The sequence below is a fragment of the Chiloscyllium plagiosum genome, unplaced genomic scaffold, assembly GCF_037043375.1.
Source record: "Chiloscyllium plagiosum isolate Xiang-an unplaced genomic scaffold, Cpla_swu_hap1 HiC_scaffold_2, whole genome shotgun sequence".
Lineage (NCBI taxonomy): Eukaryota > Metazoa > Chordata > Chondrichthyes > Orectolobiformes > Hemiscylliidae > Chiloscyllium > Chiloscyllium plagiosum.
Window position 1 is genome coordinate 133,402,112 of NW_028270140.1, and position 12,517 is coordinate 133,414,628.

A 12,517-nucleotide genomic window follows, 5' to 3' on the forward strand; every position below is an offset into this window, starting at 1 on the left:
CACCCCTGCCCTCCTGGTTGTAACAGAAGTATGTGATGTCTGAATTCTGTTTGAATAAAAAAAATTGAACTTATTTGGAACGTGGTAGTACATGGATCTGACTTATTTGTAATTGCCAAGGGTGCAGATGCCTGTATTGGGGACAGCCAGGCATCTCTGAAATTATGGTTGTGGTGGTCATCAATAATTATTCTGTTAGCTCGGCATCATGTCTCACTGCATGTGCATCGTGATGTGATCATACATAATTGAAAATGTCTCCACTGCACTTCAAAATAATAATACTTCCATAATGAAATATCACTGCTGCTCTGATGGCTGAAAAGAGGCAGCATATTTTTTTCAAATAGAGCTGAATCCTCCTGCAACAATTGCAAATTTTACCTGCTTGATCGACACCTCATCCATCACTTTAAATAATCAGTCTCGTCAACACTGTGGCTGCGTTTGCAAGCTGCAATCCTGCAATTTGCTCATCCTCTTTTTGCAACATCTTGCAGATGCACAACTCCAGTGACTGAGAAGGGCAGCAGGCTTGTGGGAACACCACCACTTGGAAGTCCTCATCTAAACCACTGACTTGGAATGATATTGTCATCCCTTCATTGTCACTACCACATAATGTCAGATCATTGATATAGGTACTCCCATCACACGTGGGAATACCACTCACCACATACATGGCATGGCTCGGCCAATATTGTCTGTCTCAAGGCATGCTATATTGGCAAGATCATGCAGACACGACAACAACGGATGAATGGACTCCATGCCACAACTGTCAGACAGGAATGTTCCCTCCCAGTTGGGGAACACTTCAGCAGTCAAAAACATTCAGCCTCCAATCTTCGGGTAAGCATCCTCCAAGGCAGCCTTTGAGATATACAACAATGCAGAATCACCAAGCAGAAACTGATAGCCAAGTTCTATAGCTTTGAAGACGGTCTCAACCGTGATCTTAGATTCATGTTGTACTACATGTGACCCTAACACACTGTTCCATATCTGTAAAATCTTCCTCACTGTCCTGTTTTGACACCATAACCTTGATAACTTGTTATGATCTCTCTACTTTAATTAGTTTCTACAGTTTTGGATTATTTGTTACTTTGATTAGATCCTTGGCATGCGACTGTTACATCTATCATGGTATTCTAGCTGTTTGGTTTGACTCCAGCACCACCTTTTTCAACATTTTTTGTAATTTCATTGGATTATATGTCATCCCTTCACTTGTTATTCAGCTGTTGACATTTTATGCACACCGTCTCTCACTTTTGATCACCTGCAGAGACTTATTATTCGATACTCCACTCACACCATTTATATGATCTTTTGATCTCTCTGTCCTTGATCTCTCTGCTGTTAAATTCTGTGTCTATGTGCTTCTCTCTCATTTCACCTCACAAAGGGGCTGTGCTCCAAAAGCTTGTGATTTCAAATAAACCTGTTGGACTATAACCTGGTGTTGTGCGACTTCTGACTTTGTCCATTCCAGTCCAACACTGGCACTTTCACATCACCCTTCCTAACACAACTGTATGTGTATCTTTGTAGTGGTTCAAGAAGGTGGATTACTGTCACTCAAGGGCAGTTAGGGATTAGGAATCCTTGCCATTAGGATGACACTGACATCCTAAGAGACAGAGAAAGAAAAACCTCATTCAACAAGCACAATATAACACCCTCATCAGAAAACATTGTGCTAGAAAGTGGAAAGGGTGTTAGCCAAATTGTCTGTTGAGCATAAAACATGGCTATTTTTCAAAAAAAAAGGTTAAATGCTTTTTAATCTTTTGGACAAATGCCTAGCTGGCACTCAAACAAACAGTAGTGTTGAACAGGGCTCCAAATGTGTAATTCCATAAACTCATAGCCTGCTTAGCATTGAAGCTTAGTCTACAAGGTCGGCAGCAATCTAACGGCAAGGATTGGCAGATCACAAAGATCCTACACAAGACATTCATTAGCTGGAGCTGGTAACCAGGCTGCTTGTGGAAGACAGATGGGTTGTCAATCTGATGACATCTGCCCAATATACCCTTGGAAGAATTTGCAGACGTCGGTGCTGTTGCTATTCACATTTGGGCACATCAGAATTTTTCATGTCGTATGTCTGATGAGCAAGAAGTGAGTTATGGCTGTGGTTAGTGACACTCACAACCTGCTGTGTTTTAGTAATTCTCTATGTCTGTCATGATGAAACATCTTTAAGACTGATGGGAAACATGAAGTGAGCATATGGGTACTTTGCTATTGGGCAAGGCAGTTCTGGTATACAGCAGGAACTTAATTCCCATTCCCGAGGGTAATTTCTTGGAAAATCTTCCACTGCACTGCAGATTTTATAACCTCTGTCTTTAAATGACACAGTTACAGAGGATAACAATGTTGTTTGTCTTCCAAAGGTGAACTTGAGAGCTATCAAGTGGATATTGATTACATCCACTTTATTATCTCTGAGGAGGAAATGGTGCACTCGAAGGGTTAAATTGACAGCAACGGGAGGATTGTCAGGTAATTTGAGCAACACTTAAGTGGCATATGATTTCATTTTAATATGTCTGAGTATGGCTGCAATGTCAAATTTAGTAAACATACAATAGCTTGAAACACATTAATTTTCGTGGCATTCCCATGACATAAATATTTTCACCAGGCATATTGAACGATTCCATTTCACTGTGTCATAAACCTCACCAGCCAGTAGACAGCATATTCCTTTTGATCTGAAAATGTCATGGCCATCTTGCAAAAAATGTACAGTAGGAAATTTAATCCCACTTCCTATAAAGTGATTCTTTTTTCTATCACTTGCTGATAACCAATTTTAATAGTGCTTAAATATAGAATCTGTTCAGTCCTGATCCAAAATAAATCAGTGAACTATTCATTTCCTGCAAAACTGAATTGTTGCTCTGATGAACACTGCCATCAAATACATCAGAGATTGTTGTGGTTCTGTTCGTCGAGCTGGGAATTTGTGTTGCAGACGTTCCGTCCCCTGTCTAGGTGACATCCTCAGTGCTTGGGAGCCTCCTGTGAAGCGCTTCTGTGATCTTTCCTCCGGCATTTGTAGTGGTTTGAATCTGCCGCTCCCGGTTGTCAGTTCCAGCTGTCCGCTGCAGTGGTCGGTATACTGGGTCGAGGTCGATGTGCTTATTGATTGAATCTGTGGATGAGTACCATGCCTCTAGGAATTCCCTGGCTGTTTTCTGTTTGGCTTGTCCTATAATGGATGCTCTCAGCCACTCTCAGACAACAACTCACCAGAACGAAGGACCCAATACCCAGCATGAGCAAAACCAATGTAGTGTACAAAATCCCATGCAAGGACTGCACAAAACACTACATAGGACAAACAGGAAGACAGCTAACGATCCGCATCCATGAACACCAACTAGCCACGAAACGACATGACCAGCTATCCTTAGTAGCCACATACGCAGATGACAAGCAACGTGAATTCGATTGGGACAACACTACTGTTACAGTTAATGCCAAACAGAGAACAGCCAGGGAATTCCTAGAGGCATGGTAGTCATCCACAGATTCAATCAATAAGCACATCGACCTGGACCCAATATACCGGCCACTGCAGCGGACAGCTGGAACTGACAACCAGAAGCGGCAAATTCAAACCACTACAAATGCCGGAGGAAAGATCACAGAAGCGCTTCACAGGAGGCTCCCAAGCACTGAGGATGTCACCTAGACAGGGGACGAAACATCTGCAACACAAATTCCCAGCTCGGCGAACAGAACCACAACAACGAGCACTCGAGTTACAAATCTTCTCACAGACTTTGAACATCAGAGATTATTATCAGTGTTTGAAATCTTTCATCAACTATCTTTCATCAACAGTGCTCCACAGTCATAATCTTAAACATGGCATCAGTCATTCTCATTACCTAGACCCATGTGACGTGCAAAGATCTAGCCCTAAGTTTTGTCCAATGTGGAATGCATTGTATTGTGCTTTGAAGTCCTGATAGTCAAATTTAAGGGTTTTTATTGGTTATGCATGTTGGCTAAAAATGTGGGAAATTAGGCAGGATGTGTAAAAATAGTTTGCTAATGACTAATGTTTGGCATTGAGTGAAAACAGGCTTTTGAGTTCATCTGAAGCTCTTGGGGGTGAAAGGGCAACAGTCTAACTTTGACCCTACCTTTCAGCCACCTGGAGTTATGAGTTCCTCACACATATAAGATGTAGGAGCAAACGTAGGCCATTTAGCTCAGTGAGTCTGCTCCACCATTCAATGAGATCATGGCTGATCTGATAACTTTCAACTCCTTCCTGCCTTTTCTCCATAGCCCTCGATTCTCTTCATGATTAAAAATCTGTCTCCCTAAGCCTTGAAGATACTTAATGACCCAGCCACATGACACATGATGGTAATATTGAACACATATTTTATATTTCATGATAACAATAAGCAATCCTTGAGCTATTTCAGTTGGACTAGAATTTTACATATTCTTCACATACAATAATGGAAATATTTTGAAAATTTTGGTCTTTAGTGCAGAGGCAGGCATTTAATCTATCAATTAAACCCAGTAAATAAAGCAACTGATCAATGCTAGATATAGCATAAGCACAGGGACTCAATACTTTACAAGTTCCATTGGCGATGAGCAATGTACAAAATGGTCAAAAATAAGTTATCTTCTCTCTCAACAACTTTTCTCCATCAATATCTTCCAATTCCATCTTTTCCTCAAAGTGTGATTCATCACTGAGCTTGAATTTGAGTTATTACCATGGGTCGACACTCAATGGTTGCAATGCTTGCAGCAAACAGTGTGACTCCAGCTCATTGAGAAGACTTAATTTCACAAGTAGTCAGCTGACTACTTTCGGGATTTGGTTCTGAGGGTGATTTTGTCCCACCAATACCACAGCAAGATGTCCATTTCTCATCTTTGGCTCCTGAAAGCAGGCTAAATCAATCACAGGAGAAGAGCATCATCTTTGTGCTCCAATCCACCAGATATTAAAAGAAATGCAATTCGAGCAAATGATGCTGGATAGCCATCACAAACAGGCATCGTGTAATTTTGCTTCCCTTACCCAAAATGTAAAATCATAACTACTGTCCCAATTGAGATTCACCACCTCAGTATTGGCTAAGGACCTCATTGGCCTATCCAGTGAAAAACATTATGGATAAACTCAATAAGCGAAGATGGAAGGCACAAATTAGATTTTTACAATGAAAGAAAATTACAAGATAAGTCATGCAGATAACTTGGTTCAAAATTGAAGTCTGACGATGTTATGATATTTGTTAAACCCTTCAGATTCCAAAGCAACTGCATAACTCCCTCCCATTGATCTTTTGCTGCAACTATTAATTGACAACACAGAGGGAAAACTATTACAAACACTGGAGCATAGGCTTCATTGGATGTGAATTCACAATAACACCAACCTTTCTTTGAATTCCTCAGAAATGATGTTAAAGGCATAATGAGGTCCTACTTGCAAGAGAACAGGCAACTACCGACATTTTGCTGTGATTTGAAAATACCAGATTACAGACAGCATGTGAGACATGTACACTTGTGCCTGAAATAAAAAATGAGGCAGTTGTATGATCATATTTTCTTAAGCAGTCCTTTAGGAACCACTGTTATCACTGAAACCATGGTTTCTCAATAAAGTTGAGAGAAAATGACCGATAAACAGCAAATGCATATAAAAGCTCTTCACATGTTGTATGTTGATGTTTACAGCTGCCCAAGGCAATTTTTGCAATATTACATTTTTCATTCTGAAAAAGAATGCACACAAAATATTACTCTGGGAATGCTTTTGAATTTTTCATTGCAAAATAGAATCCAGCCAGATTGCTACCATATTGAATTTACAGTCAATTAATTAGGTGAAGATTTAAGTTCAGATTATTTGTTGCTTTGAAACATTTATCATCATAGAAAAGACAATAATCCTTGAATCATATCTGTACAGTGAGTGTAGATAAGTTTCCAAACCTTCACTTAGCAGGAACTGGCATGTATCCAACCTCGCATGTCGGGTATTGTAGTCAGTGCCTCATGAAGTCCCACAAGATTCTGCATAGTAATAACACGGGAAAACTATTAATAACTAGCAATGGCTACATTTGCATCATGCTGTCTCCAATGTCCATTGAAGTAAATATGAAATGAAATCTTCTAAATGTGGTGGAGACATGCCATTTGCTTGAGGCTATGCAATAATTTAGAATAGACCCATTGTAACAATCCAACTTTAACTGCTTTGCTATCCTAAGTAATCACAGTAAAACATCAAGTTCTGGCTGTTAATTATTTCATTAATTAAAATTCTGTTTTTCATTAATTATGCACTACATATTTTGCAGTTTTTCTAAATATTTGCTTTATCAAGAAAACTTGCAAGTAATTAAGTGTATCAGCTGTGCCGCAGTTGGTATGTGAGTTTGAGACATCAAGGGGAGCAAAAAAATCCTCAAATAGCTCATCTGTCTGAACCTTCTGCACACTAACTACCTTACACATGGATGGCATGGTGGCAGAGTGGTTAGCACTACTGCTTTACAATGCTAAGGACCCAGGTTCAATTCCAGCTTTGGGTGACTGTCTGTGTGGAAGTCACACATTCTCTCTGTGTCTGGTTTCATCCCAGAGTCCAGTTAGGTAGATTAGCCATGCTAAATGCCCCCATAGTATTGAGGGATGTGGATTAGCCATGGGAATACGGAGATAGGGTGGGATGCTCTTTGGAAGGTCAGTGTAGACCCCACAGGCCAACTGACTTTTTTCTATGCTATAGGGATTCTATGATAAGGCATAGCCTGGAGATTGTACATTGAACTTCTCAGAACCCATTGGACCAAAATAAACACAAGCTACCCTTGATCCCACGCTAAAAAAGGAAGGCTTCTGAATCAGTAGCCTCTGGGTTCAAGTCCCAATTTATGTCTTCAGCACAAAAATGAAACAATTTAGGTTTATCTATCTGGACTCAAAATTATTGCTTGCTGTCTCTCCATGGATACTACCTGACCTGCTGTGATTTCTGACATTTTTTTGTTTTCAGTCCAGATCCTCGCATCTGCCATAATTTGCTCCTACTTGCTTGTCGTGTTGTAAATTTACCTCCCATGTCACTACTTAAAAAAAAATCAGTTGAGTTATTACTGGAGCCCTGGCCAACATGTATTCCTCAATAAATATCACAAAAGAAACAGCTTATCTGCTTATTGTGCTTAGAGAACTCTGACAAACAGCAAAGTAGTTCCCACCTTTGCTATATTGCAATGGTCACTGGACTTCGAAAAGCACTTTGCTTTGTAAAATACTTCAAGTCTGACAACCAACGTGCACTTTGAGCCTTCCAGAGGGTTGTTTGCCTGCAGGCATACTTGAAGCTGGGTTTGTCCCTTCTATAACAGGCTGAGGCCCTTGTGTGCATCATTATTGGCCACATAAGGGCCTCAAATAGCAGTGGAATAAGAATGTTAGCCACCACATGGCCCTTATAACCACTGCCTTTAATCCAACGGATTTGACCTCAAGTCCCACCTGCGTTGGACATGCATTACAGCATGTCCAAACAGGTTGATTTAGAACATGTATACATTCAGGGATCTTGTGGTACAGTGGTCTGACCCATAATTCTTAGCCAGGAGGTCTAGGTTCAAGTCCCACCTATTCCAGAGGTGTGTCACAACATCTCTGAAAAGGTTGGTATGGAAAAGAAATGTCTCAGCTTGGTACAAATGAGTGGCTTGCTTGGCCATTTCAGAGAGCATTTCAGAATCAACCACATTGCTGTGACTGAGTCACACTTGGACACATGGGGTGGATAGGATACCAGTCTATGAGTGAACCAGATGGGAATGTCAGCCACGGACCTTCCCACCATAAACGTAATTCTAGTGTATACCAGAGGTATTGTGGATTCGATGTGCCAACTCTCCACAGAATCCAATGCCCTTCTTGACTCTAGTACCTCTGGGAATATTCTAGGAACATAGAATATTCTGCCCCAAAAGATCAAAGGACATGAACATAATGGTGAGGGGGGAGTGTGAGCAAAATTATTACCATTCATTAAATACAGAAGATCAGATTATTGTTCTTTTCAAGAAAGTTCAAAGGCATAATCCTGGAAGGGGACACAATAGTGTAGTGATGTCACTACTGGACGTTTAATCCAGAAACTCAGGTAATATTTGAGAGACCATCGTTCAAATTCTGCCATAACAGACAGTGGAATTTCAATTTAATAACAAATCTTGAATTGAGAATTAAAGATGGCCATGAAACAATTGTCAATTATGGGAAAACCCATCAGGTTCACTGATGTCCTTTAGGGAAGGAAACTGCCTTACCTGGTCAGAATCCAGGCCCAGAGGAACACAGTTGCTTCTTAATTACTCTCTGGGCAATTAGGAATGAGCTAATAATGCCCATCTCCCATAAATCAATAAAAAACATCTGCAACAGCTCATCTGAAGGAACTTATTGGGAAAATATTGAAAATCTCTTAATACAAAAAGCAATCCTCACAGATTCAGGAAGAGTAATGGTAATGAGTTTAACCCAACCTAGACTCATGCCAAACAAATGTACAGAAATAATTTGAGAAAGCAACTTGGTGCCTACTTACAATGATAAATGTTATATTCCTTAACCTTAAAAACAGTTGATAAAATCATTCACAAGAAAACAGTGCAAATGTAAAATCTCCTGAGATAAGTAACGTCGCAGTAAAATGGTACTAAAACAGTTACAAAGTAGTAAATAAATGGGACACAATCAATAGTGGCAGTGATAACAGTAACTTGCTGTGTACTCCAGGGATCAGTTCTGGGGCCTCAATGTTAAACGTATTAGAAATAACCTCATTGAGACATACATAAAGAAAATTCAGGATTGCTAAAGATGCTACGTTATATAACAAAGCAGAATATTCAGAGAAAAGATGCAAGACACAACCCTACTCTAAAACTCACAATCACAACAGAGATTCTATCTCCAATCTCAGCTATTTATCTTCTGGTAAATTAGAATTTGGGTCTCAAGATGATTTGTAAACCTGGCATGCATAAGATGAGATGCCATGTTATGTCCAGCAATGTCCCTTCCCTTGTTGATAACTTAAGGTGACATTTATTGTTATGAAGCTGAATACATGTACTGTAAGTTTAAGAGAGAGTGAAAGCCATTTTGCACTGAGAGCTTGCAGGCACCTGTCATGTGACTGACTAGCAGTCTCAGGGTGTGCTGGAAAATTGAAAATATGTAATATTTGGCTGTGAAACAAATTCCTGAGTTTTGGTTGCTATTTCCACAACAATTTGAATTGAACCAATCAGTTTAAATTATGCCCCAGGATACTAAAAACCAATCAATTTTGAATTTATTGTTTTGCCAACATTGAACTAATGAGATGAACTGATGCTGGGGTATAAAGAAGCATACATTTTGACAGTTGGACAGTGAGACCAACTGCCATTGCCAGAGTAACTGCCAGCAACACACTCTCTCTCAAAGGTACATTTTTCATATGAAACATCTTTGTAGCAAAAGATTGAAGATGACTCAGGGAGATAAACAGCCAGAGGAAGACAGATACTGACGACAACAGGTGCTGTGTGGTTTTGAAATTAAGTTGATGTAATTTAGTATGAGTTTTATCAGTATATTGTAATAGAGTGGGAGGTAGATAATAAACATTTAAGAGAGAGGAGGCTTAAAGTTGTAAATAGTTGTTTAATGTTCATTTTTAGAGTTGAAGAATAAATTGATATTTTTTCTTTAAAAAGTGGAATTTGGAAGTTCTCTGTCACTCATACTTTAACAGATGATGAGGCAAGATGAACTTTTCTGGGTGTTGGTTTAATTAGCAGAAGGGTTTACCGTTGTGTTGTAACATTATCTTGGTAACAAAGAATTTATTTTAAAAACATATTTTTGAGGTAAAAGTGGAAGTTTGCAAATTGTAATCAAACTATGCAGTGTAAGTCAGAGAAGACAAACAAAATATAGCACTGAATCTTGCATTATGTTTGGCTCATTGCAAGTTGTGTGGCATACTTTTGGAGGATTTCTTTCCATGAGGCCAAGTATATTTTCTCATTCGATCTTACTGAACTTGCCTGATTAAATCAAATCTTGTGGCATTTTCTTCATGTCTGATTTCCAGATTTGTTGTTCCAAATTTCTGGGAACAACTTGTCACTCAGCAGATATCCTGGAATTCATTGGAAAACACTATTCACACAAGAATATGTATCTAGTCCATGGATTGTATCTCTTTGCTTGCTCTCACATTGCTGAGCCACTCTAAAACTGTCTGGGTATTGACAGTGTCTCTGCTTTGCTTCGCATTTTGAACTTTGTCCCCTCAGTCTGAGGTACCAGGTTTATAGTATTGCTGTGTTGCCATTCTGTTTGATAGGGACACAAAGCCTTTGACCAGGGATTCCTGGCATATTCGTCAAGGGTGGCCTTCAATACCAGTACAGGGATTGCTCAGAGCCAGGATCCTCTCCTCATCAGTGTTGAGTAGCTAAATGCCAGTCAGTACACAACTTATCTTGACCCTTTCTGCCCCTTTGTGGGCTGCTTTCCTCATGGACTGAAAGACAGCTATGTGTTACTGCAGATGAATGTTGGTGGCATCACTGTTAGTGGATGACGCAGATGGAATGGTGTCCTCACTAAGTGTGTATGCAGCACAGAAGGCTTGCAGAGTTAGTGGTGTTGGCTGTTGGAGTGTGAGATGGTGAGTTGGAAGATGCTGCAGGCATTAATCAGAGTGGTATAGCATTAGATTTGGTGAGAGGTGGATATAGTAGTAGAGATAGAGCAAATGTGAGATATTGGAGATCGGGGTAGAACTTATGCTTGCGGAGTGGTGAAGGATGTGGTAGATAATTAATGAGGAAAAATAAAGAGCTGGAACTCCAAGGCCACACGATAACAAACCCTTCAAAATCCCTTGCTACTCAGACTAAGCCAAAAAAACCATTTTGATTCAGCTGTAGAGTTCAAATTTAAGTCAGTACTTCTAACTGGTAAGGGTTTAAGTTGATCATACATTGGGAATTATGCCCTCTACTGTTTGTTGTTTACTTAAAAAAAGAAACAGTAAAACATTACTTCAAGTTGTAGGTCATGGCACTTTGAAGAGAAATGAAAAATAAAGTTGACCAGACTTCCATTTAATGAAGAGAAAATAAGGAAACGTTTAGAAACTGTTATTCTCACAATGATATGGAGTCACCTGCCAAAGAAAAATGCAAAACTGGGCTGATCATTCAGCAGATAGCTGATGATTTTAATGAAGTCAATCAAGAATTTCAGCAAGAATTGCTAACTTTGACATAAAGCTTCTTAACATATAAGAAATAGGAGCAGGAATAGGCCAACTGGCCCATCTAGCCTGCTCCGCCATTCAATAGGACCGTGGCTTTGGGGATGGAAGGGGTTTTGGAGTGCATCAATTCAATAAAGGTTGGTTTTCACAATCCTCTAATGAAGGGAGTATAGATCACCATTGCTCCATGTTGCACTGACCACAATTAACTGAGAGCATGGTTAGTTAGTGGGAGTACACAGCCACTGCACTGAACTCAATGAGCTCATATAAATTACTTTCATCAAAAACAATCATTTTGTTTAGAATTATTATGGATGTAACTAGATGAGGGGGAAAATAAATCCCAATTGCCATGTCCTGTCACCATCTATGAATGCATATGGGTGAACTGATTCAATGTCCTGTGTCAATATTGCTTTGCAGTCATTGCCATGGAGTTGTATAAGTGCAGCCTGGGTTGAATTATGTTTTTTTGATTTGCCATTTCTCCCTGTGGAAAAGCACTCGACTCCATTTAACCCCATCACTGATGATCTGGTCTGGGTTTCATGAATTTATTTTGTAACTTCAGATTGTGTGTTTAAAATTGATTTGAAGCAGATTTACCAAAATATACAAAGTCATATTGTGTGGATAAATTGACCATCTATTTGTAACTTAGCCCCGAATGGTTGCAAAATAATCCCTTTGTACTTAAGCAGAAATGATAAGTATTACCTGTTTTCTGCAAAAAATTTATAATATGCACACATTACTTTTGAAATGTCACAGACAATTTATGAGAACATGACCTTTTTTTTCAGTTCCCAGCTTTACTGATTTTGCCTCATCGCCATGAATCAGTAATGGAAATAATTTTACTTACTTTCAATTGTTACATTTCAACATTATCTTTTTTAGATCATATAAAAGTTTCTTCTTTGTTGTTACTGAGCTTACATTTGCGGCTGTGAAGTAACACTTCATTCAGCCTCTGCCAACCTTCAATATAAATGATATCCTTGTCTTCCTGTCAAGATTTTGGCCAAGGGAAAACTGAAATAAACCATGTGTTGTCCCACAAATAAGACAAATTTGCTGTTTCTTCAATAAAGTTGACAAATGCAGTAACAAAACCATTGATGGAGTAAAAGTGACTGCTCAGAATAATGG

General features: G+C 39.3%; 1 protein-coding gene across 18 annotated transcripts in view; it reads right to left on the bottom strand.

Annotated features, from left to right (window-relative positions):
• LOC122557375 (teneurin-3) overlaps nucleotides 1-12,517 on the bottom strand; it is a 2,678,940-nt gene that overhangs the window by 1,749,538 nt on the left and 916,885 nt on the right. For all 18 annotated transcript variants that reach the window (XM_043705048.2, XM_043705074.2, XM_043705164.2 and 15 more), the window contains one exon: nucleotides 6,004-6,084. The gene's annotated coding sequence lies outside the window, so the exon portion shown is untranslated. The remainder of the gene's footprint in view (nucleotides 1-6,003; nucleotides 6,085-12,517) is intronic.